Source organism: Plecotus auritus, assembly GCF_963455305.1.
Source record: "Plecotus auritus genome assembly, chromosome: 8".
Taxonomy (NCBI): Eukaryota; Metazoa; Chordata; class Mammalia; order Chiroptera; family Vespertilionidae; genus Plecotus; species Plecotus auritus.
Window position 1 is genome coordinate 131,207,436 of NC_137782.1, and position 24,527 is coordinate 131,231,962.

Genomic DNA, 24,527 nt, shown 5'->3' on the forward strand with positions numbered 1-24,527 from the left:
GACAGGTTTTGTGTACACAGCTCCTTCCCTTGCCAAGTTGTACCCTGGTGGTAGGGGGAGGGAGAAGGAGGACTAGGACTAGTCAGGCCTGTTCTGGCTTCTGGGATGAAATGGGGCGGTTGGGGGGCGGGGTGGAATAGAGACAGGGTTTGAGAGAAGAGATGGGCAGGTTGGGGTATAGGAAAGACAAATTTAATGAACTTTTAAATTTGCACAATAAAGTTGAGGCTGTCTGGGAAAGAGTGAGAGGAAGGGGGATGAGGGAAGTAGGAATAAGGCAAAGCTGGCTGGGGCAGAGGAGATTTTTTTTGGGGGGGGGGGAAGTTGAGGCTTGAGGAAAAGGCATGTAGGGGCTGTGTATGTGAGTGCAATGGATCAGAAAGGAAAAGGAGGGTTTTCAAAAGCATGGATGGAAACTCTATTCTTCATGGTGTTTGAGAAGTTCCAGCAAAGGATTTGAGCTATTTAGACTTTGTGTCGCGTGAAATAGGTCCACGGGATTGTGACATCCCTCCAGGACGGACCCAGGTGTGTGACAGAGTTTTGCTGTGCGATTACATGGTCAGATTAAAGTCTAGTCCTACTGGCCAAGAGGTCATTTTCTCTTTCAGCCAATCATTATGCACATCTCTCAGGGTTTAATGCGGAGGGCACTCTTAATTCCCCCATTTTTCTGTTCAGCTTCCCTGGGCTGACAAAATCAATACCATCATTCATAATAATAACAATAATAATTGTGACAATCAGATAAAGCACTGTTAAACATGAAAACCCAACTAATACTTCGAGTTCTAGAGATAGAAATCTTAAAATTCTTTCTTATAATCACAACACAATAGTGAGCACTTTTTGTAGGTAACTTTACGATGTCTAGAATAAGAATTTATTTGTTCATGAAAACTCAGCAGACCCTCCTCAGTCCTGGTATGTGCAAGCTGTTCTTCCAGGGTTGTGGTGGATAGAGAGATGAGTCCGACATGGATCCCCTGGGCTCTTGGTTTGAAAGGACAGATGAAACAGGTGACTGCATAGGCACAATTCCAGGTTGAGGGTGCTCACCTCTGAAAGGATTACTGACACAACATGGGCTCAAGGAGCTCACAGGATCAAGCACATGGACTGGTTTTTTTAGTGAGAGTGTCTTTATCAGGTGTCGCGTCAGGGCCCTTTAACTTGCTCCCCATGCCTGGCTTTCACAGAGCATCAAATCCCTGAAGACGGTGGGTGTCCTCTCCCCTCTCCTGCCAGCAGCCGGTTCACTCCTCTGTCTTTCCCAGTTGCCTTTCCATCTCAGATGGCAGCGATATTGAGGTTCTCCTCTCCCCTTATCCCAGACCTTGTTCTACCCCTGATTCTCCAAATACTCCCACCCACCGGGAGCATTTTACCCCGGCCCTTTACCCCCAAAGTCCTCCCTGGCCTTTACCCACCCACCCCTGCCGCTCCTCGGGGATGGAAAGGAAAGGCAGAGCCATTGGTGGAGGCCAGGGGGCTGACTCTCCCGTTTGGAGAAAGGTGAGGGTGGATGTCTTAGAGGAGAAAGTGCTGGTCTGGCTCTGGGCGGTCAATCCGACTTCCCACAGCTGTTCCCAGTAACAAGGATCAGTCACTTGGCACTTGTCCCAGGCCCTGGCCAGTTGTCCTCTCCCTTTTCATGTGGATGAGCTAATTTTTTTAATGGATCTGTTCATGCAGCCTGTGCACCTGCCCCCTGGTTGGCTTCTGTCGATGGAACCCCACTCCAGTGGCCATGCTAGCGATTCTGTGAAAGGGCCTTCAGTGTCCCTGGTGGGGAAGATATGGCAGGCCCCATCAGGAGGAGTGGGCAGAAGGCACTGCTGAGGCCCAGCCCAGGCTTTCCAATTCTGGAGCTAAGAACAGACTGGTTTCCTTGACAACAGAGACGGAGTCTGCTCATCTGCTCCCGGGGAGGGGGGCTTTGTGTGCCTGCAGAAAGCACAGGGACTTGGGGACGAGAAAAGCGATCCTTTCTTTATCAGAGCAGCAACCCATTTCTGAAAACTCGCCAACCTTACTGTGTTATTAACAACATTGAAAGCTTCCCAGGTGGCACAGTGGCATCAGTTATGTAACCTGCACAGTGGGAACCCAGGTGCAGAGTCTGCCTTTTCTTTCCACCTGCATTGCCTCTGACCCTGGGTGTATTTTACCAGACCTGCAACACCTCTTTGACAACAGGTTGTAGGATAGCTGTCAAATGCATGCTCACCCCTAGCACTCCCGAAGGCTGAATGGAAGGCATCTCTTCCTCCTTCGGCGAGCAGTGGCTCGTGTGGCCAGGCTGCGGGGAGGAAATGAAAATCAGCACCTAACACGCTGATGTTGGCTCAGGCCTGCACTCGTCAGATGGCGTCTTCAGGAAAGGCTTTGGGGTCCAAACCTTCATCCTCTATGCAAACCAGGAGACTTCAGGCTGAGAGCTGGTCCATTTGCTTTGCCCACCAGCCCTGATTTCAAGGCAGCAGGTCTGAGACGTGGCTTGGTGTTTAATTCATGGGCTGTACAGCCCTTTCCTTCCTATGCATTATTAAAGCCTCCTTATAGAGCTGCCCACGGATCAGATGGGATCACAGGGGAGAAGACGTGCCAGCAGTGATTTCCCGTCTCCTGCAAGAAGCAACATCTGCTGCTGCAAAAGCACAGAAAAAAGATTCTGCAAAATTGCAGCCTATTGTATATCTAATAAAGATGCCCCTGGACCAGGACCTTATAAAAGCAGCTAATTTGTATGTGTGTCTATGTCAGTGCACGGAATTCTTGCATGCTAGGTAACATAGATTGGAAATTGTCTGTGGGACTCATGTGCCAAGAGTGACTGTGATGAGACGGGAATTAAGAAGCAGGCGAAGGCGCATTCAGACACATATGAACAGACAGATGGGGGCCAGAACCCGCTACCTTCCAAGAGACGTTTCAGTGACTCTTTCGTCTTGTGAAGATCATGGCAGTGTGGCTCAAATTGAGCTCCTGCATGCCCCCTCCCCAGTCACCAGGGATAAAACCCTCCATGAGTTCCTTTGTTTATCTCCCCAGAAGAAAGATACTGACTCCCCCCAGGCAAACAGTGGGCTCCTTTAGAGAGTCTTTTAGGCTGAGTTCTTTGTTCAGAGGCAACCTCCCTGCTCCCGGGACCTTGACTCTCTGACTCTGGCTGGCAAAGGATCCTCCTCTCCATCCCCAACTCCCACATCCCTGAGGACCATTTTTAAAAATATATTTTTTATTGATTTCAGAGAGGAAGGGAAAGGGAGAGGGAGAGACAGATAGAAATATCAATGAGAGAGAATCCCTGATGGACAGCCTCCTGCATGCCCCACACTGAGGATTGAGCCTGGAACCTGGGCATGTGCCCTTGACCGGAATCGAACCCGGGACCCTTCAGTCCACAGGCTGATGCTGTATCCACTGAGCCAAACCAGGTAGGGCCCTGAGGACCATTTGAGGACAGCTGTGGAGAAAGTGGGTCCAGGGGCTGTGTTTCCCACATGGACCTGTTCAAATCACAGACTCACCGTCAGTCAAAGGGCACCTCTGACCTGGAAGGAACTTCAGAGGCTGCCTGGTCCCACCCTTTGTTTCACAGATGGGGAAACGGAAGCCCAGAGAGGGTCAGTGGCTTGCTGTCGATCACACAGTGAGTTAGCTCAAGACCCAGCTAGCTGGCCTCTGGAGTCTGCCCAGCTCTTTCCCATGAATGCCCTCTTAGGGCCCTGATGTCTCAGTATGGTGTGTGGTTCAAGTATATCTAGGGATCAGGAAAGCTTTCTGTCTCATACATATAGGATCTTGATTGGTCCAGATACACATGACATTCAAATGATTCTCAATTGGAAAGAAACTCATTGAGGAATTAGCATTGTGTGAGGTGCTTCTGGGTGGAACTGGATTCTTGTAGATGGGCTTTAGGTAGGAGTGTCGCTGGCTAAATCCAGGGCTGGTTTTGATTGGTTGACAATATGGTTTTTCAAACTGTAAAGATCCATAGGCTGCATACATATTTTTCTACTGCTTCTTGGTTTGGTTTCAAAACACTAGCTTTGTTCTAGCTTCTACAGAGTCATGGCTAGGTTGTCACCTGCTGCCTGTGCCGTTTAATCCTCTGAACCCAATGAAAGGGGAGGGAAGGGTTGAAAATATGGCCACAAACATCACCTTAGGGCATTGGGTCCAACAGAAGATGAGCAGTTTCATTTTGCCTGTGGTGCCTTGAAAACGAAGGATGGAAATGCCCCCAAAGAATCCCCCTTCAGTGTCTTCTGGCACAGAGCCTGTTGCCTGTCGAGCACCAGGTTTGGTTGAGGGAAACTTAAGGTCGGATGGTGTGGCATCTACTTCCTATAATGGGCGTCACCAGGGAAGATGTCTGGGCTGCCTGATGTGACATGTGGGCTGGCCAAGTACCAGATGCTGCCTAAGGAAGGCAGCGACCCAGGGGAACAGCAGAAAGCCAGCAGAGCTCAAGGCACAGCTCCGTAAGGGTCTCAGAGGGGTTTTCCTTTCCCTAGAGGCCCATCCAGAACTCCAGCAAGAGCTTGTGTAGCCATGGATGTCAACTGAGTCTATTAGAAGGGCCTTAAGGTGTCATCTCATTGCACTTTGTCTGTACCCTCTCCTTCAATTCTTACTGAAAACTGCCTATTTTTCTAGAGGCCAGGGAGACAGTAATGAGCAAAGACAGACAGGACCCTTCTCTTTTAGAACTTCCAGTCTACTTCTTGTTGTTTTTACCATTTTGAGGAAGAAGGTTCCACGCAATGAGCTTTTCCCCAATCGCTCTCAGTCTTTCCTAGAATTTTTGTCTCCTGGCTACGTGTCAACCATTTGCTCAGTCTCCTCCTTTCCCCCCAAAGAAGAAACATCCTGAGGCTGCAGTGGTGTGCACGGTGGGAGCCCGTCCATCCAGGGTTGTCTTAGGCAGAACCCTGGGTAAGCAGATGTTCCCACCCCCTCCCACTTTGGTGTCCCATCAGCCTTTAAGTACCCCTTTCCTCTACTCCCAGGTGTCCAGGCCCCCCTGGACAATAAAGTAAGGCAGCTGCATCCTCACGGTGCATCTCCCGAATGCTCCATGATCTCTTTGGCTCCCCGACCCACCAGCCCCTGCTGTCTGCAAAACTCCAGGAAAAAAAGCTGTCTCCTTAGGTCACACTGAGGTAGGCAGGATTAACAAATATCTCATCAACTCTCCCAGGAGTGCTGGCCCTGAAGCAGAGAAGACATATTAGCCAAATGAACCTCTAAATGGTCAAACTTCAGGCTCAGAGGAGTGGGGTGGGGGTGTGGAGGCAGCCTAGTGAGATGGGGGCAGAGTGGCCCCAGCCCCTACTCTGCACCTGTGGCTTGGTTGGTCTTGTTTTTCAGGCTCACACACACTCAGGTCACTTTGCCCCACTGACTGGCTTTTTCTTACAAGTGCTGTGTGTGCATATATGTGTGCACATCTGTCCATGTCTTCTTATTAGGTCACTGTTTCACTTATGTGCACCTGTGTAACTAATCTTGGCCCGTTGGCCCTGTTGGAGGGCCGGAGGTGGTGCTATGCTCATACGTCCCCATCATCCAACCCCAGGGGACTCACCTCATCCTCCCACCGCTCCATTCACACAGGGTGGGAGAGATGAGGTGCTGCATATATGCTATCCCAGGGCTGCAATTTGGGAAAGAAATAGGATTCATTTTCTTGACACCATCTTTCACCAGCTACAGATTGTTAACAATTGCCTGCGGGACTCTTGAGAAATGATGAAGTGTTAATTAGCAGAAGCACTGTGTGTTTAAAATATACGGCGTGTTTAAATATTAAATTAAACTGACTTTGCAGAGTTGAGAAACCATCTGGCCCCAAAATCTGAGGAGTTGAATTTGCTGAGTATTTTAAGAGATGTTTAACTGCTTCTAGAAATGGTAATTCTGTGTCACTTTTATTTCCTTAGATGCGGAAACTGAGGCACAGAAGCAGGCAGTGACCTAGTTATGGTCACCGCCTGAGCTACTCTAATTGGTGTACCTCCATCTCCCAGAGAGAAGGTTTAAATTGCTCCCCATGCCCAGCGGGCATGGCTAGACGATGAAAGGATTGTGTTTCTATGACTGTGGTTGTTCCTTAGAAGTCATATTTCAAACTTGTTGATCCCAATGACTTGCAACTCTTCTGGCTTAAAAGTGCAAAGCACTTCCTGCAGAGATGAGGAGGGCAGAGCCAGGAAACCCGGTCCAGTCACTGACAACTAAGTATCAGTGTGTCTTTCTTTGGACAAAGCACATACCCCCTTGGTCTCAGGGAGAAGGGGTGGATATCATCCTAGCACAGGGGCCAGGGTCACTGTGGGAGCTGGAACATGGGCCTCTCTGGCAGGAGCTGGGGCAGTGGAGGGGATGCCACTTGAGGCAGAGAGGGAGGGAGGAAATGCCCGCTGTCTCCCTGCATCTTGGGTCATTGCCTCCTATTGTCCCCAACACAGCAGGAAACCAGTGACATGGATCCTGCAGGGGGCCGCAGGGAAGGCTGAGGAATGGTTAGGCCAAGAACAGCTCAGGCCAGGCTGTCTTTCAAGTACCTTGTGACCCTGACAGTCGATGAAAGCGAGATGTTGCATGTGTCCTTGCCAATGGGAAAATCAGGCCAACAAGGCCAGAGTGGTCTTTAATGAGGCTCTGCTACTCCTACCATCAGAAACAAACATTCCCAAGGTGCACCTACCCTTTTCTGCACTGGGCTTGCCTCTGTGCACGGAAGACAGGCAAGCCTGCAGGGATGGTGTTTGTGGGTGAGGAGATGGTACAAGAAGGGGGATGATGAGAAAGAGGAGACAGGACAGAGGGCTTCACCCATGACCAGAACAGGTTAATGTCTGTGTAAGGATGCCTTTCATTATACAGTAATTCACAACAGGGCAGTGTCCCTAGCAGGCTTCCCTAGAATGTTTAACGTGTTTTTACATGAAGTGTCTTCAATCAATACCTGTCCAACTGGATGGGTTCGAGATCCCCCCACCTCAGGTGCCTCCTCCTGAAGGAGGGGAAGTGGTGTTAGTAGTCACACTCTGTCCTCAGCTCAAGACAGCTCTTCTCACACAGGCAGGCATTTATCAGCCACAGAATTTGAGGTGCTAATGGACCCTCCTTCTCTGAGCTTCAGGCTCTTTATCTGTAAAGTGAGGGGGTTGGGTGTGCTTCCAAGGGCCTTCCCAGCTCTGCCACACAGGGATCCACCCCAGACCCTGGCAGACAGGTGCAGGAAATGGCCCTTCAAGCCATGCCAGGAGAAAGCATGCGAGGCATAGAAGAGACAGTTACTGGGCCATGTACCAGGAGGTCCCTTCTGAGCAAGAGACGTTGGCGTCAAGGATGGACTTAAGTAACCAGAAGCTCTTTGTAATAACTCCATGCCTTGCATTCCTTGACTATGAATGGGGCGTATGTAAACCACAGCAACATCTTCTTTAAGGCCATTTTCTCCGCCACCCGTGGACCTTGCACTTCATATAACTGCTCCTCTCTCAACACAAGGTTTTAAAAACCCACCAGTTCCTTGAAAGTCACATCCTTTTGTTCTTTTCCCATCTCCCTTCCCTGTCAATTCTGCATTATGAAGCCACAAAGAACCAATGTGGCAGGTTCTTCTTGGAGTTCAGGTAGGGAGAGGCCTGTGGGGAGAGGAAGCTGGGGACACTCATGCTTTTGGTCCTGACTCACATACAGAGATGAGTAATAGCAAAAAAAAAAAAAAAAAAAAAAGTGCCAGTTTGGTGACAAACAAGAGGTACTGGAACTGAGAAGAGGATGTGGATTAGCCACTGGAGAATGAAAAGACCTTGACCAGGGTACAAGGAGAAGTTTGGCTTGAGCCAGGTCACATGTGGAATTGGGGGCTGGTGTGGGGTGGAAAGGGCGGTCCTGTCTGTCTAGGGTGGGCATTTCAGTGCTAGTTTGAGAGATTCATAGCCAAGATGACTTTATCCTATTGTCTAGAAAGAAATGGCATGGTGCCACGGCCCCTTCCCAAGCCCATGGCAATCACAGGAAATCCATCCCCATGTTCTTCCTGCCTGAATGCAGAGGAGGACTCACGCTCTCCGAAGGCAGCGCCACCCGTGCGTTGGAGGGGGTACACAATACAAAGCCTGGTGACCTTGGCTACAGACAACAAGAAGTCGTGGATGCTCTTGTGAAGCGCTTTAGAAATTAACCATGTGTGTGGATTGGATTGGAGGAGGGGTGCTGAGGAAAGAAATCAGTGGGAAAATGAATGCAGTGAGGACTCAGGCCAAGGAACGTCTGTGCCTTCTTCTGCCCGTTCCTACATTGGATTTAGTGGATGAGCTTTAAAAGTTGTTTTTAAACCTAGACTCTCCCACCCTCATTCTGGGGCCCTTATGCCAGTGGCCTCTCCCCTCTTGTCTACCAAACCGAGCTTCTCAGTACCCACGCATGTAAGAGCCCAGGCTACATGAGAGGTGCATCCTTGTCTTCTCTTTGGAACAAGTGTTTTTCATCCCAATAAAACATTGGAGCAAAAATAGTGTTTTATACGCCTCTATCCAATTCATTTAACTTAGGAAACTGAGATTCTGTCACCAACGTTTTTATTCTCCCAGTAATTGTTCTGGGCCAGGGATGAAGGAGTCTGTTTTTTGGTGTGTTTTCCCTCCATTTCTTCGTTGACCCTGTTAGAGAGTGATGAACAGGAGCAGTCAGAAGCCATTAGCAGTGTCCCAGCGAGTGGCTGCTCAATTCAGAAGCATCAGCTGAGTCCAGGGACACATGCCACCAGAGGTCAGTGACTGGCATTCACTCTTTATCCCGCAGCTGAGAGCTGGGCTCCTCCACGGTCACAGTGGCCCAGCTGGGTGGCTGATTAGCTCTACAACTTTTGAACCTTTGTTCCAGGGGTCTCCTTTCTCATCATGGTGTTGCTGATGACAATATGCTCTAAAAACTCTTGCTACCAGCAGCAGCAGCAGCAGCAGCAGCAGCAGCCAGGAGTTTTTGAGGAATGCAGACCCTCAGGCCTCACCCCAAACCTGCTGAACCAGAACCTGCATGTTGGCGTGGTCCTCAGGTGATTTGTATGCACATTAAGGTTATAGAACCTGAGACTGTTCTGGAGGCCAGAGTGTGAAATTAAGGGTTTTGCTCCCTCCAAAGGCTCTAGGGAAGAATCCTTCTCGGCCTCTTTTCAGCTTCTGGTGGGTCCTAGAGCTCCTTGACTTATGGCCTTATCACTCTAATCTCTGTGTCAGTCTCCAATTGTTACAATGTCAATAGACACATAAAGAATGATTTAATAGTAGCACCTAACATTTATTGAGCCCTTATTATTTATCAAGCCTGTGCCTTCATATATTACCTCAGAATCCTCAGAGGAGGTACTCTTTCTCTCTCCATTGTACAGATGAAGAAACTGAGGTTGAGGGAAATGAATGGGATTTAGGGCCTACCTGGGTAATTTAGGATGATTTCATTATGAGATTCTTAATTACATTGGTCAAGATCCATTTTCTAAATAAGGTCTCAGGTTCTGGGAATTAAGACCTGGACTTTTTTTTTTTTTTTTTTTTTTTTTGAAGGGCCATCATTCTGTTGCTGGTGAAATGGCACCAGGTGTTAGACCTCGGTTCAGCAACCTCGGAACTTGAGTTCTGGCTAAGAAAAATTCAGAGCTAAAGCTCAAACTATAAGAGAAAGTTTATTTCGAAAGCCACAGAGGTAGAAGTGAGCCGTAAAGAAATAGGAACGAGTTATAGAGGCAACAAACTTGGACCTTGCGGGGAGGGAGGGAGGAAGAGAGGGAGGGAGGGGGAGAGAGAGAGAGAGAGAGAGAGAGAGAGAGAGAGAGAGAGAGAGAGAGAGAGAGAGAGAGAGAGGAGAGGAAGAGAGGGGGGAGAGAAGGAGGGAGGAAAAGCATGGGCATGCTCAGGAAAAAGAGAGGGAGCACTGGAGAGGTCCTGTCTTAAGGGCTTTTATCTGGAGGTCTCAGGGGGAGGATCTCAATAAAATATTCATCAGCTTTCCAGGTGTGCTCCCTCAGGGTCGTGGTCTCCACGGATGGGTGGGTGCCACAGCTCGGGATCATTAGTCAATGCAGCTTGTCCTGAGGGCAACCATGGCATTGCTCTGATTTTGCTGCTTCTCTGCGCCTGGAGCTGAAACACAGCTGAGGCCTAGATGTCATCTCCAGGGGTTAATGCTTAAGGGAGTGATCATGCAAAGGCTTGTAGTTTTGCCTGTTGCTAGGCACCCAGGCTCTCTGCCTTGGTGACCCTCTGCCCATGCCTATCTAACGACCTACACCCGTTCAACCCACTACAGACTCTCTTGGAACATCCCCAGACAGTGTTCTTTTGAGACACTTGCCAGTGCCCACCCTCCTCAGCTGGTCCAGCTCGGTGTTCTGATTTACCCAGACTGCTGGAAACTGCCACATAGTAAAGTATTGTTGATGCCTCCTCCATGACAAACATTGTCCGATGTTTTACCTGGATGAATCATTTGATTGCAACCACCCCATGGGGTTACTACTCCCACTTTACTGATGAGGAAACAGGTATGGGTGGTTCAGTGACTTGCCTAAGGTCTCACAGTAGAGGCAAACCTGGGATACAAACCAGGTAGTCGGTACCAGAATCTGCTTTTCCCCGCATGTCATAATGCTTCTGAAATAATGGAGGGTTTAAAAGGTGGAGAAGATGGCAGCAGAGTCCTCTATCTACTTTCCAGGGAGGCTGGGCATAAAGAAGGCCAAGGTGTCCTGTCCCCACCCCACAGTGCAGAGAGGTTGGGGGACCCCGCAGCAGTTACTTATTTTACCCCCAATCCATTTTCATTTAACACGTTCATGGCTACATGCTTTGTGGGGGTTATTGTCAAAGGAGCTCTTTAGATGGATGTGTAGTACGGTTTATACACTTTCAGTTTGTACCATGCCTTGGGCTAACCCAATGGTCGGCAAACTCATTAGTCAACAGAGCGGCAAACCACGGTTCGCGAGCCACAGTTTGTCGACCACTGGGCTAACCCATTCCACTTGATTACTAATCAGTACACATAACCTCATTCAATTTGCTTTAAATGCCCTTGTTTTGAGTGGTGCGGAGTGGGGTCTCCCCTTGATTCATGATTTTGGTTTGCAGTCCTTTGCCACCTTCATCTTTCCCAGATTGAACATCTCACACCATTCTCTTAAGTTGCAAGCTTGACTGCCAAGAAGAGCCAGAAGCCCTTCCCAAGGCACAAACATGTCAGCTGGCTGGGCACAACCTTTTGTTCCCATAATAAATGACCAGGTCAAGGGGGTCAGGGAATTAGCTGGAAAAACCTGCAGCCTAGTCCAGGCATTTTCACTAGAGACGCAATTAGCGCTGTGATCAGCACTGGAAACTCCAGATTCCCTGCTCAGATGAAAAAATAAAAATAAAAAAAAGGAACCCACCATTTAAAACTGCATATCAGTCAAAAATCTACCTGTGTCTTTAATACAGAAAGTTAGCAGCAAATATAACCGGCCTAATTTTATTAAAGTCAGTTTTACAGATTCATTGGCATTCCCTTGAGAACATTTGATGAGGCAGTCAGCCCAGCTGTATATTTGCTGGTCAGATGGAATCCAGACTATGATTTGTAAAATGCAATTGTTACAATGTCAACAGACTACATGAAGAATGATTTAATAGTAGCCCCTAACATTTATTGAGCCCTTATTATTTATCAGGCCTGTGCCTTTGTATATTACCTCATAATCCTTGGAGTAAGTACTCTTTCTCTCTCCATTGTACAGATTAAGAAACTGAAGTCTAGAGAAATTAAATAACTTGCACAATGTCACACAGCTAGAAATATGCAGAGCTGGAATTCTATCCTGGGCCCTTACTGGTCTCCAGAGCCTGGATTCTTAGACACAGTATTCTATGGGGGAGCCAACTCCCTGGGCCCTTACTGTAATGAGATAGCTTTGGACTCCTACTGAGTTATTTATCACCGCCAGCCCTGCCCTCCACAATAGTTCTTAATTTTCCCTTTGCTTGCCTCAGATCTCTCTACTCCTGACATTGGAAAAATGCAGGGCAGATCCAAATGGCAAATATGGGAGTGTTCTTGGAAGGAGGGTGTAAGGGATGGGAACTAGCATTTGTTAAGCACTTACTATGTGCTAGTCTTGGAGAATACTTCTTGTCATGGTTTTCATCAGCTCAGCGAATCAGAAATCCAGGTAGTAGATCCTTCTCCATTTTCATCTCAGCGTGTTGTCTTTTATCCTAGTCTGCTCTGGCCTTAGGAGATTGTGCTCCTGAGTGAAACCTTTTGGAAGCTGGGCACATCAGTCTGTCTTGCTTCATAGATCTCAGGACACTGTACCTAGAAGAAGCAGGACTGTCAGCCAGCAAACCTTGTCTGCTGATAAGCCCTGAGCCAGGGTGTCAAGAGACCCTCCTAAAGCCCATGGCCTGTTTCTCCTGTCTCATCCCTCGGCTTTCTGACTCAGTGGATGACCTGCACCCTCCCTACCCTGTGAAAGGAAGTCCCAAAGTTGGTGACACTCACTTCTAAGTTGGGTTCCCATACTTCCTTCATTCTAAGGCACACATTCCACCCCCCCCCCCCAACATGTCAATGTCTCTGAAAATGGGATATGTCTTCCAATTAATGATGACTTATAATTATACTTGGCAGTAGTTTTCCTTTCTTAGTGTCAACATGAGCAACATCCAAACCTGTAGAGAATTTTTATAAGTTTAGTTGAGCCAAACTGAAGACAGATGCTAGGGAACAAGATCTCAAATGCTCTGAAGAATAAGTTTTACAGCTTCTTTTATGCATTTGAAATTAAGAAGGAGATGCACGGAAGATTGGAAAAAGCAAGGATTACAGGATAGTCAAGTTTATGTGATCTCTTGAGGGCTAATACCCTTTAAAGGGGATTGCTTCTAATATTTCAAAGATGTGTTAACCCAAATGTACAAGAATAATGGGCAGGGCTGACTTAAAACCTTTCACTAAAGAAGGTACCGTCCTGGGGCATGACCACCCACTATGACCTGTCAAGTTAGGAATTTATGATCATATCCCCCTGTCACATTACTTTCCATAGAATCCCCCTTTTTTTGGTCCACATTAGTAATATCCTATATAATAAAAGCCTAATATGCTAAGTGTCCAGTTGACCGGTTGGCCGTTCAACCAAACAAAGAGTGATATGCTTATGATATGCTAAGACCACTCAACTGCTCACTATGACGTCCACTGACTACCAGGGGGCAGATGCTTCAACCAGTAGGTTAGCTTGCTGCTGGGGGCTCGCTGATGGGGACTGAGTGTGATGGGCCAGACATGTCCAAGAGCCCTCCCGCAGTTCCTTCCCAGCCCCAATAGTGCACCAGTGGGGTCCCTTGGCCTGGCCTGCGCCCTCTTGCAATCTGGGACCCCTCCGGGGATGTCGGAAAGCTGGTTTCGGCCCAATCCCGCAGCCAGGCCAAGGGACCCCACTGGTGCACGAATTTGTGCACCAGGCCTCTGGTTTAAAATAATGATGTATCAATCAATCAGTACATCTTAGATTTGAAGAAATATAGTGATGCCAATGTTTACTTTAATTTTGCCCCTCACTATCAACTCAATACCTGGGCTGACATCTCTCTGAATTCACCTCTGAGACCTTTGCTCCCCTGTGTGACTAGCCTCCCATGTGATTTCTTCAAGCAGAAGATGCCCAGAACAAAGCTAACTGATAGCTCTCAAATTGTTACCATGATGGTTATTTTCATTCTCTCATTTCTAAATGGAGTTTTATGGAATCTCAGGAAGTTATTAAGCAGAGGGTCATATTTTAATATATGTGGGTTCACATAAGTACTTATATCCTTGAGTCTGATGTTAATAGACCAATTTCCCCACTACCTTGAAATGAGTTTGATTGAACTTCATTCAGTTTTCTATAAAAGGAACACCCACTTTGTAACCTGGATGTGAAATCCAGCTGGTTTCCATGATAGCTGTCCTTTTAAATCTCTGATCTTAAGTGGACTGGTTATTAAGGTAATTGCTATGGTCAGCCTAGGGCCGTGGTCAGCAAACTGCGGATCGCAAGCCACATGCGGCTCTTTGGCCCTTTGAGTGTGGCTCTTCCACAAAATACCACAGCCTGCGTGAGTCTATTTTGAAGAAGTGGCATTAGAAGAAGTTTAAGTTTAAAAAATTTAGCTCTCAAAAGAAATTTCAATCATTGTACTGTTGATATTTGGCTCTGTTGACTAATGAGTTTGCCGACCACTGGCCTAGGGCACACATTTCCCGGAGGTATTAAAAGTCACCATTCATTGTGTGTGGACCACATTTGATTTCCAGAAGTCATGTGTATCCTGATCACCTTTTGCTAGAAGCTATTTTCCCTGGAGGTTGTATTTTAGGGGACTTGATTTCATCTAATTTAAGAATAAAGGAAAAGAACAATTAGAACTGTCTTGAGAAAAGACACTTGATGGAAAGATAAATGATCTGAAAGACTCAAAAGAAGCACTTACCTCTTATCATAATCTGCTTTAAGAACCAGAAGAAAAATGTCAAAAAACTATTTGGTATCCTTAATAAAGTTAAAACTATTTGGTATCCTTAATATATGGCTTCTAAGAAATAGGAGGGCAGACATAGGAAAAAATGGACTAAGATGAAAAGGTCTGAAGTGGAAGTGGAGATACAATAAGGAAAGTATGCAAGAGATAAAATGTTCAATATTATAATTAAAATCCATGTTATTTTGCTGAATTAAAATGAGTGAAGTTGGAAATAACATTGACAAACTGTCAGAATGCAAGGAAAATGTCAATAATAAAACTAATGAGAGGACTAGAAACCAATATAATATGGTATGTCAAGTATGTGTTTTTTTTAATGAGAGGAAAAATGAAAACAGTAGAGAACAGAGATTCAACATGTGGATAAATTGGTGATCCTGAAGGAGACTCTGAAATAAGTGGAATGGTAAAAAACAACCATAGAGTTACTAGAAGACTATCTTGAGCGAAAGAAAAAGTGTGAATGTGTTTTCAGGACAGGCTACCTGCTGTAACAACTTCAGAATCTCCCATCAGTGGGCTGCCTTCAGCCACACCCAGCTCCTCCCATTTGGTGCATTAACCCAAGGGTCCCAGTGTTTGCACTGAATCCTCTGTATCCAGCAGGGAGGCAAAAAAGGAGAAAGTGTGGAGAAACCACCTCTGCTATCAATTACCTCGGCTACAAGTGACACACATCACTTCTGTTTACATTCCGTTGGCTTACATTCCATGTGGCCCTATCCAGATGGAAGGGGGCTGGGAAATGTGGGTGCCCAGGAAGAACAGGAAGTGGGTTTGGTGAACACATGGCATTGTCCCTGACACATGGATATGCAAACACGCATATGGATACAGGGAGGTTGAAATAGTTCTTTCCTTAATATCTTCATGATAAAATCCAAGCCATACAACATCATAGGAGGATCACAGAGAGGAGCAGAAAGTATAACAACATGCTTCCTATCTTTTCCATCTTGTTCCTGACACTCTGGGATAGTCTGAGCCTCACTTGTCAGGCTTTTGGGGTGTCTCCACATAGATGTTCCAGAGGCCAGCAGAGTTCCCATGTGAGCTTTTAGACATCATTGCCCTTTAACATATTCTCCCCAGTTCCCACCTTCCCTCCTTCCTGGGACTACTGACTTGCTTCCCTTCTCTCCCCCAAGTCAGCAAGTTCCAGGGCTCATTGGAGTTGTAAATTTTTAGTTTCCTCAATCTGGAGAGGGGAGGGATGGCCTCAGATCCCTCTCCAGTCCTAGATGCAAGGTGTTCTTCCAATTTTCTCGTATTCCCATTTAGTGAGAAAAATCTCCCAAGAAAACAAATAAAAACAACAACAAAACAACTTTAACCTTAAGGTGCTAAAAGAGCATTTATTTCTACCTCTGTGGCCTAGGGTATGGTTTATTCTATTAGACATGTAAGTCCACGTCATCCAATAGCTGTTTCCTGACTTTGTTGGCTAGGGATGGGGATGGGGACAAGGGTAGTTCTGCCACATGATTCAGTGGATTATAATTTCTTACCCATTGAAGGACATATGCTCACAGTTTAGGCCCAAAAGCAGAATCAACTGTTTTATGTTTGAACTTGACCAAACTTTCTAAAATGTAGCTCCATTGGTTGTAGGTATAGTCTGCCTGAAGGAAAAAGGTAGATATGGTAAGATAACCCTTAAAAGTATCTGTGACTAGCTAGATTCTAGGACAGCCTGAGGTGTGGACCAGTGGATCAGAGAACCTGTCAGTTCAATTAGACAGCCTTTTTGATGAGCTTTTACCCACATTGTGTGCGAGTTTGGCTGACCTTTTCACTGAAGGGACTGAGTATTTGATGGCTGAGCCCAGCCATCCTGCTAGCTCAGCACTGTCTCTGCATCACCAGGGCTTCCTGAATCCCTCTTTCTTTCCTCTTCATTGAAGGCACAAAGTCCGCATGGTTTTATGATTGGTGGCAGAAGTATCTGACCAGTGGGTTGAAGCTTAGTGCTGAAGCCTAAGATTGAGAGCTCCATGGAACCCACAATTCATGAGCCTCTACTGAAGCACTGTCTCTCTCCTCTCCCCCTGCCGCCCCCCCCCACCCCCCGCGCCCCAGTATTGCAATGATCTCTCTATGAGCTCCTCCTGCCCCAACTCCATCATGGGCCTTTTGAGAGCAGATATTGTGAATTACATCCTTTCGTGTCCCTGTGCCAGAAATAGGAACCAGAATTCTTATTTAAGGAGCTGGCTAAATCCTTGGAGCTTCTTCCAGGACTATGGTGCCTGGGCCTTGGGCTCTGGCCATTTACTGATTTCCATTCGCCACCTCCCATCTGCCTTCCATGGAAACCCTCCATGATTTCCATCTGCTCACCTTCATTTGGACGAGGGGAGGAAAGTGTGGTGAAGTAAAAAGTGAAAACAGGTTCTGGAACCAGGTGGGATCACACCAGAACCTGCCCTTCACTAGTTCTGTGGCCTTCACTGCAGCACGGATGGGAAGGGCCCAGCTCAGCACCAACACCTATTTGGGTTTAGCAGCCTAAATTTCATTGATTAAATAATAACTTCATTAAGAGTCTAACTCAGGACTGTGGCCCTCATAAATGTGGACCCAAGGTTTCTGGTCTCCTGTTCTAAAAAACATTGAGCAGTTTCATTTATTTTCAGTTTCCTATATTGTGTTGAACTTAACAGTTAAATATATATATATATATATATATATATATATATATATATATATATATTCATACATATGGTTGAAAATGAATGTGAGAGGTCTTCTGAAATGAATGTATTCAATGCTTGTTGGAAATATATATATTTTTCACCTTAACAGATTGTGGGCCTCTAGCAGGCAGAGGCCAAATCTCCTTTCTTTTGGGAATCTTCTTTCTCATGCTCAATTCCAGTTCTTACTCCTGGGCACCAGTAGATACTCAGCAGATGATTGTACTTGGCCGGCGAGAGGGAAGGAGCTGATTCCAAGTGGTGAGAAGGAATGCTGGGCCTACAATTCCTGGAGAACAGAAGAATGGGGAAAAATTGCCTACCAACCATTAGGTTTGGGGCCCTTTGCTAGAAGGCTATTAACATACACTGGCCTTCGATAGGAAAGTGTGCATCTGAGATGCTCAGAAATGAGTGCTTCTTGGGCTTGCAGCAGTCAGGGGGTTAAAGAATTCTTCCAGCAAAGGGCGTTTCCAGAGATGGGCAGAGGGAAGCTTGACCATCTCTCTCCTTCTCCCTTTCTTCTTTCAAACTATTTCTGTCCTAAATGGTTACAGAAGTTAATACCTAGTGTAGAACTTTGAAAAAGCCAGAAGTGTGTGAAGAAGCTGATGATAAGCTTCACCCATAATCCCACCACCCAGAGGTTCGAGCTTTCTCTTTATCTGAACAGAGCAGGCAGGGTGTGGTCCAGTCCTTTATTCAACAGTCTTCATTTACGCTGCTAAGTCGCAGCAGCAAGGCCAAGACCAGCTCCTCCCTCAGGTTTGGAAGTGTCATTCAGGGATCGGTGAGTTTGGGCTCTGACTTCCAGAGTAAAGCTTGGAGCAAACTCTGTGCTGCCCTTGTCTGGAGCTGACAAGGGGACTGGGGACTAGGGCCTTCAGAGGCTGGCACCACCACAGGGGTGGATGCCCAGGTCAGTGGTGGGAGCAGCTGGGAAATGACAACTTGGCGCATATTTCCACATGGGACTCAGGCTGCTGGGTGATAGCCTGTCTGCTTCTACCCGGACACCTCTGGCTGATGTGGCAGGAGACAGGCGCCCGCCTTTCCTTTGTGCTCACAAGCTTAAACGGATTTTAACAAAAAGTCAGGCAACTTGGGCATCTGTTATTCCCCTCCTAGACCTTCTGTTTCTTTTATAGCTACAAGGAATGACCCATAGAAATGCACTGTCATACTCCAGTGATTCCATATACCTGGTCTTCAGAGGGACAGGGAAGAAAATGACCTGTGACAGGGACGTCTTTCATGATTTGCAATCCCCAGCTGCTCTCTGAGGATGGCGAATCCCAAACAGAATCTTTGCCAAGTAGGGTCAAGAGTGTGAGGAAGCAAACTGGAGAGGCCTAGAGCAGTGGTCGGAAAACTGCGGCTCTGTTGACTAATGAGTTTGCCGACCACTGACCTAGACTCTCGATTCTAATAATTACAGGCTGTTGTTGTTCCTTGTGATTAAGCCCCTATCCCAGTGGTTAGCAAACTCATTAGTCAACAGAGCGGCAAACCGCGGCTCGCGAGCCGCAGTTTGCTGACCACTCGCCTAGAGGAATCTCCAGGGCTCCTCTGAGCAGGGACAGGGGAGGGCTGTTGGAGGGAAGAGGGGAGGTAGACAGATAAAGGGTCAGGCTGAATCGGGTAGAGTCAAGGGGGTTGTGGCGCATGATGTTGGTATATAATATTATCTTCTCTTGTCTCCCCATAATCAATGTTATACTGTGGAGTTGGACTTGGTAGTTTGAACGTTATAATCAATTGCTGGAATTTTGCTTCAAAATAGGGAAGAAGAATGGGTTATATAAGAAAAGAATGTTTTGTTTTGGAGGAGCTGATTTAGGCACTAGCGCACCTGCTGTGCAGCCTCCACTAACACTCAGAACCTTACCCTGAAAGGGGCTGCTATGAGCCCCCCTTGGGCCTTGCTCACTTCTGGGACCCCAGGGCCTGGCTATGCTGCTTTGCTGAACCAGCCTAACTTCTCCCAATTCACTGTTAGTTGAGTTTTAGTTCAACTTACATTTATTTGGGACTGACCTGGCACCAAGTCCTATGGCAACATGGGAAATAGAGAAATGTTGAAGGCACAGGTCTTGCCTAGTAGGAGCTCCTGGTAGTAGGTTGTTACTATTGGACTATAGGTGAAATGAAGAGGGAGTGTTGTTGACCTGAGAACCTAAGGGACAGGGGTGTGGGGAGAAGACCTCTGGGAGAGAACAATTCAAACTGAAGGGAGAGGCAAAGAGGAGAGTGCTCCAGGTGGAGATCAGCATGGACCATCCACAAGGTGGGAACCAGCCTGGTGCCTTCCAGGTCCTGGGAATAGCCCTGGAGAACCAGTGACAGGCTGGGAGGGTGGGGGCGGGCACTGAGAGGCCCACAGAGCTTGGTGTGCGGCTAAGAGCTTAGACCTCATTCTACAGTGTGGCAGTTCTCAAGAGGAAGGGAGTGGCCAGAGCAAGAGCCACAGCCCCCAAGTCTCACGGTCATAATTGGGGGTGGGTGTGGGAGGAGAGGTGTAGAATTTTCAACATGGACCATGTGTTTGGTTTGCAAAGGTGAAAAGGTAAAGGAACACTGCCCTAGGTGATGGGGGCCCCTGATGAGTGTTTAGTAGGGCAGTGACACGCATGGGCCATCTTTGCATATTTAGAGCAGCGACTCTGGCTACTGATTGGATGGGGGTACTAGAGAGAAAAGACTGGGTAGAGACCATGAAAGGATGGAGGGATGTGGGCTTGGTTCAGGATGTGGTGCTCTGGATGGGGAGATATTTAGGACATGAATCCAGAGAACTTAGTGACAGTGGGTGTGTGCAGAGTGAGAAGAGGGAAGAGTCAAAGGCTGCCTTCAGGGACCCTTGGTGGGTGGCTAGCTGGGGGAGGGGCAGAAAGGAGGGGCTGGCTGGGGAAGGGAGGCTGCAGGATTGTTCATCTGGGTGAAGGAGGGTCAGTGGCCACCCATCCAAAGGGCTGGCTGGTGCAGGGTTGGCCACAGGTCAATTTCAAGGTAGCAGTGGGACATCCAGGTGGGCACAAGCCCCTAAGCACCTGTGACTTGTCCAGGTTTACAGTCTAGTGGACAACCACTTAGAATTGGAATCCCATATCCTAACTCTTCCATCACCAGCCCAGCTTGATTGCACACTGAGAGCAGGCAGCCCAGGAGCTTGCCTTCCAGGAGGGGTCAGGCGCCCTGGGGATGGATGCTGCTTTTCTTACTGTATGAGGTGCCCTCCCCTTGCTTCTCAGCTCTGCCCACATGGCCTGGGTGGCTGGAAGCTTGGGCAAGCTAGGCTCGGGAAGCACATGCTGGGAAAACCAAAGGCTAAATGGGTGGCAATGCTGGCCTTGAGGGTTGACAGGCCAGAGTCCCCAGAGACTCACTTAGAATAACAGCCCTTCCCGAGATGCTGGACCCTCCTGAGCGGCCCTGGCATCACACTCTTTCTCTTCCCTTTTCCCTATTAAGACTTGCTGATCCAGTGCCTGTCCTGCCACTGCTCAGCCTGACCCTGAGATCAGAGATTTGACAGTTTGGGTACCACAGGAGAGTGTTTTACAAATAACACATTTGCCTATAATAACTCTCAGGGCTGTTTTCATTTTAATTAGGGGAAAACCCATAAACCAAGGAATGAAGTTCTAATAGTGGAACTTCAACACTGGGGAGATTGGGGTGGGAACTTTTGTGTACAGTGTATACTTACCTGAGGGTCAGATGTCTGTCTTCTTACATGAATGGTACAAATCACTTCTGGGGGCAGAGGATTAATTCTTTCAGTGGACATAAGAAATAACTCAGACTCTAAAAAGTAAAACCTTAGCAGGTTAAGGGACAACCTCACACTTCTGTGGAAAGGGCTACCTGGGGAAGGGGAGGAAGCTGTGCTTCAGGTAAGACAACTTACCTGGCTGCAGGATTGTTCCTGAGGGAGAGTCAATGGCCACCCATCCAAAGAATAGCATCCAGAGGTATGTCAGCAACCCCACCCTGGAGCCAGCCAGCCTGGAAGGGAGGGCTCCCACGTTGGTGGACATTGAACAGAAGCAGCATTAAGCCATGGCCGTGACCCTGTTCTAACTAAAAATAAAACCAATAGAAGGTCTTCTGGCCACTGACATGCAGAGCATAGGGAATAGCTTTTGGAGGTCTCTATCTAGAGTCCCTAACTAGAGGCCTAAGCATCGGGACTGGGCTCTAGGTACAGAAATGCTGAGCCCTGGGTGCCCCAGTGTCCTGGACTTCCTCAGGCACAATATACCTACCAAGATGAATTCTCCTCGCCCCTCATTGATGAGGCAAGTCTTTCCAGGTGCTCTGCTCTGGGCAGCACCAGGTCAGGGATGGAGCTGATCTGGCCACTGAGGCAGGACAGGCAGGGCCATGGTGGGGTGAGAGTGAGGTCAGGGATAAGACAAGCATCTATGGGTCTGAACAACAAGTGAAAATGGACAACTGTCACTTGCCTTAAAAATATTTTTCCTGCCCTAACTGGTTTGGCTCAGTGGATAGAGCATCAGCCTGCGCACTGAAGGGTCCCAGGTTCGATTCCGGTCAAGGGCATGTACCTTGGTTGCGGGCACATCCCCAGAAGGGGGTGTGCAGGAGGCAGCGGATCGATGTTTCTCTCTCATTGATGTTTCTAACTCTCTATCCCTCTCCCTTCCTCTCCGTAAAAAAAATCAATAAAATATATTTTAAAAAAATATTTTTTCTATGATTAACTTTTTGAAGACCTTGATCCCCAGGATTTTTTGGAGTAGTAAGTCGCCCTTGTTTGTAAGGTATTAACAACTTTACATTCCTCCTTCAGTAGTTCTTTAGAACCTGTTCCCCAGGTGTTAGCTGGGGGCCCTTGGTCTCCTTGCACTCAGGATTGAAGTTGCCTTGAATCCACCAGTTCCTGGCCTGGGCAACACCAAACGCCTCCCATTTGCCTGGGGTGTGATATTCTTCAGGCTTCTTCTGTCTCTTGGGCTCACCTTCCACTCCCTCCACTGGGCCTCCCTGGCTGACCCTCAGCAAAGGGATTTTTCATTTCCTCTCTCTCAAAGGAATTTTAACCTCAGTCATAAGGACAATGGAGCTTTCTTTAGCTTTTTATGGACATAATTTGCTTTTAAAATAAAAATCCATTTCAAGTTCATTTTAAAGAATTTCCCAGCAGTCCTTAAAATAAACCCATACCTAATGGTGCTGTGAAAGCCGGCACAAGAGTCATATGTGTCATCTCTGTGTGTTTCAGTTTCCACCCAGACATCTGAAATCCTGTAGATGTGGACGGCATCGCTGAGAGCGGAGCAGGGTGCACAGGCTGACCGCTGAGAAGACGCAGCCTGGGCCAAGGCTGGTCCCGCCTCCCGGTAATTAGTCAGTGGCTTTTGGTGGTGATGAGGGCGGGACACACTTTTAGCTGGGGGCTATCTGACCAGCATGAGCCTCCAGACACTCAGGTCCTTGGGTGAACTCCCCCAATCCTGCCCACTCAAGAGCTACCATGGAATCTGCTGGACCTTGGAGGTCACTAGGCCAACCCTCCAGCCAGGGCAGAAGCCCCTCTACAGCTTCCAGAGTCACCCCAATGCAAAGAGAGAGCTCCCCTGTGAGAAGGCAGCCTATGCCATCATCCCGTCACTGAGCAACTCCTGCTGGTGGGAAGTGCTCCCTGGCGCCCTCAGCTAGAACCTGCCTGCCTGCAGCAACCACTGGCTTTTCTGGTTCTGGCTCCTGAGGCTCCAAGGAATCAGCCTGAATCTCTTCCACTTGGCAGCCCAACAGGTGCCTGGGACCATTGGAGTGGAAGAGTGCGGATCTGGAGCCAGAGGCAAGCCTGGTTGAAACCCGGGCTCCACTGTTATCTCTGTGATCTTGGGCAAGTTAGTTAACCTCTCTGATTCAGTTTCTTTACCTTTGAAACTGGGACAATAATGTCTGTCTCATAGAGTGGTTCTGGGAATGAAAATAAATCATGACTAGAAGTGGCCTGGTGCCGTTTTGACACCAGTTCTCTGACACTTACTGGGCTTCCTACAAAGCCACTCAGTTCTGACACTACAAGGTAACTGCCACAAGCTAAAGGGCAAGGTTGCCCACAAGATGGCCCCTGCTTCAGAGGCCACCCACACTTCTGACGGACTAGGATGTAAATTTGGGGATGTCCATATCTCCCCTTCAGTTTCTAGAACGCAGTAGAACAATTACAGAATTCACCAAAGGCACTGTGATTCTGATGACAATTTTAGTATAAGGGATCCAACTCAGGAACAGTGAATGGAAGCGAGACATAGGGCAGGCTCTGGGGCTTGGCGATGTGGTGCAGAGCCTTGTACCCTCTCCTTGTGGAATCCAGCCCAGCCCAGCCATGTGCTCACCAACCAGGAAGCCTGTGCCCAGAGATTTTTAATGGGGGGCGGGGTCAATATTGGGGAAGGAGGCTTTATAAGGCATAATGGTTTAAATCGTTTGCCACTTGATTGAACTCAACCTCCAGCCCACCCCCCATCCCGCCCCCGTGTGGTTGGGGCTGAAGTTGCAACACTCCAATTAAGGGTTTGGTTTTTTCCTGGTGGCCAGTCCCTCCCTTGAAACTAAGGGCCCACTGTAAGTCACCTCATGAGCATAAACTCAGGTTTGGTGAAAGAGGCTCATTATAAGTAACAGAAGACGTTCCCAATGTCTTTGGACATTTCAGAAGTCCCAAGGTTTTTGAAGCTCTGTCCCAGAAACTGGGGCAAACACCAGATACACTCTTTGCGTTGTCCCGCCTGTACAACAAATGCTGCCTCCTCCGATCTTCAGCATCCTGCTCACTCTTTCCTGTGATCTCCAGGTGGACATGACCTCCTATCTGGTCAGAGAACTAGACATCCTCACCAGTCTTTTCTGTGTGCTCTTCTTTTTGTTCATATAGCTCAAGATTGAATTATTTTTAGACTAAAACATATAATTACAGTTATTTAGTGTGCACCTGTTTACACTCGAATCATAGCCTCTCATTACCCGAGTTCTTAATGCTATGATGTGATGTAGCCTCTAAATGAATGCTTAATACCACTTGCTGTGCACCAGACACTATTTCAAGTATGTGTTTCATATACATTAACTAATCTAATCCTCACACAACATAAAGAGGTAGCTAAGTAGTTGCAATCCCCGTTTTATCTATGGGGAAACAAGCACAAGGAGGTTAGGCAATTTGCCCAAGATCGCACAGCTGATAACTGGCATAGCTGGAATCTGA

General features: G+C 47.6%; 1 protein-coding gene across 2 annotated transcripts in view; it reads left to right on the forward strand.

Annotated features, from left to right (window-relative positions):
- ADD2 (adducin 2) overlaps window positions 1–24,527 on the forward strand; it is a 96,682-nt gene that overhangs the window by 33,421 nt on the left and 38,734 nt on the right. For both annotated transcript variants that reach the window (XM_080684305.1, XM_080684306.1), the window contains exon 2: window positions 22,533–22,650. The gene's annotated coding sequence lies outside the window, so the exon portion shown is untranslated. The remainder of the gene's footprint in view (window positions 1–22,532; window positions 22,651–24,527) is intronic.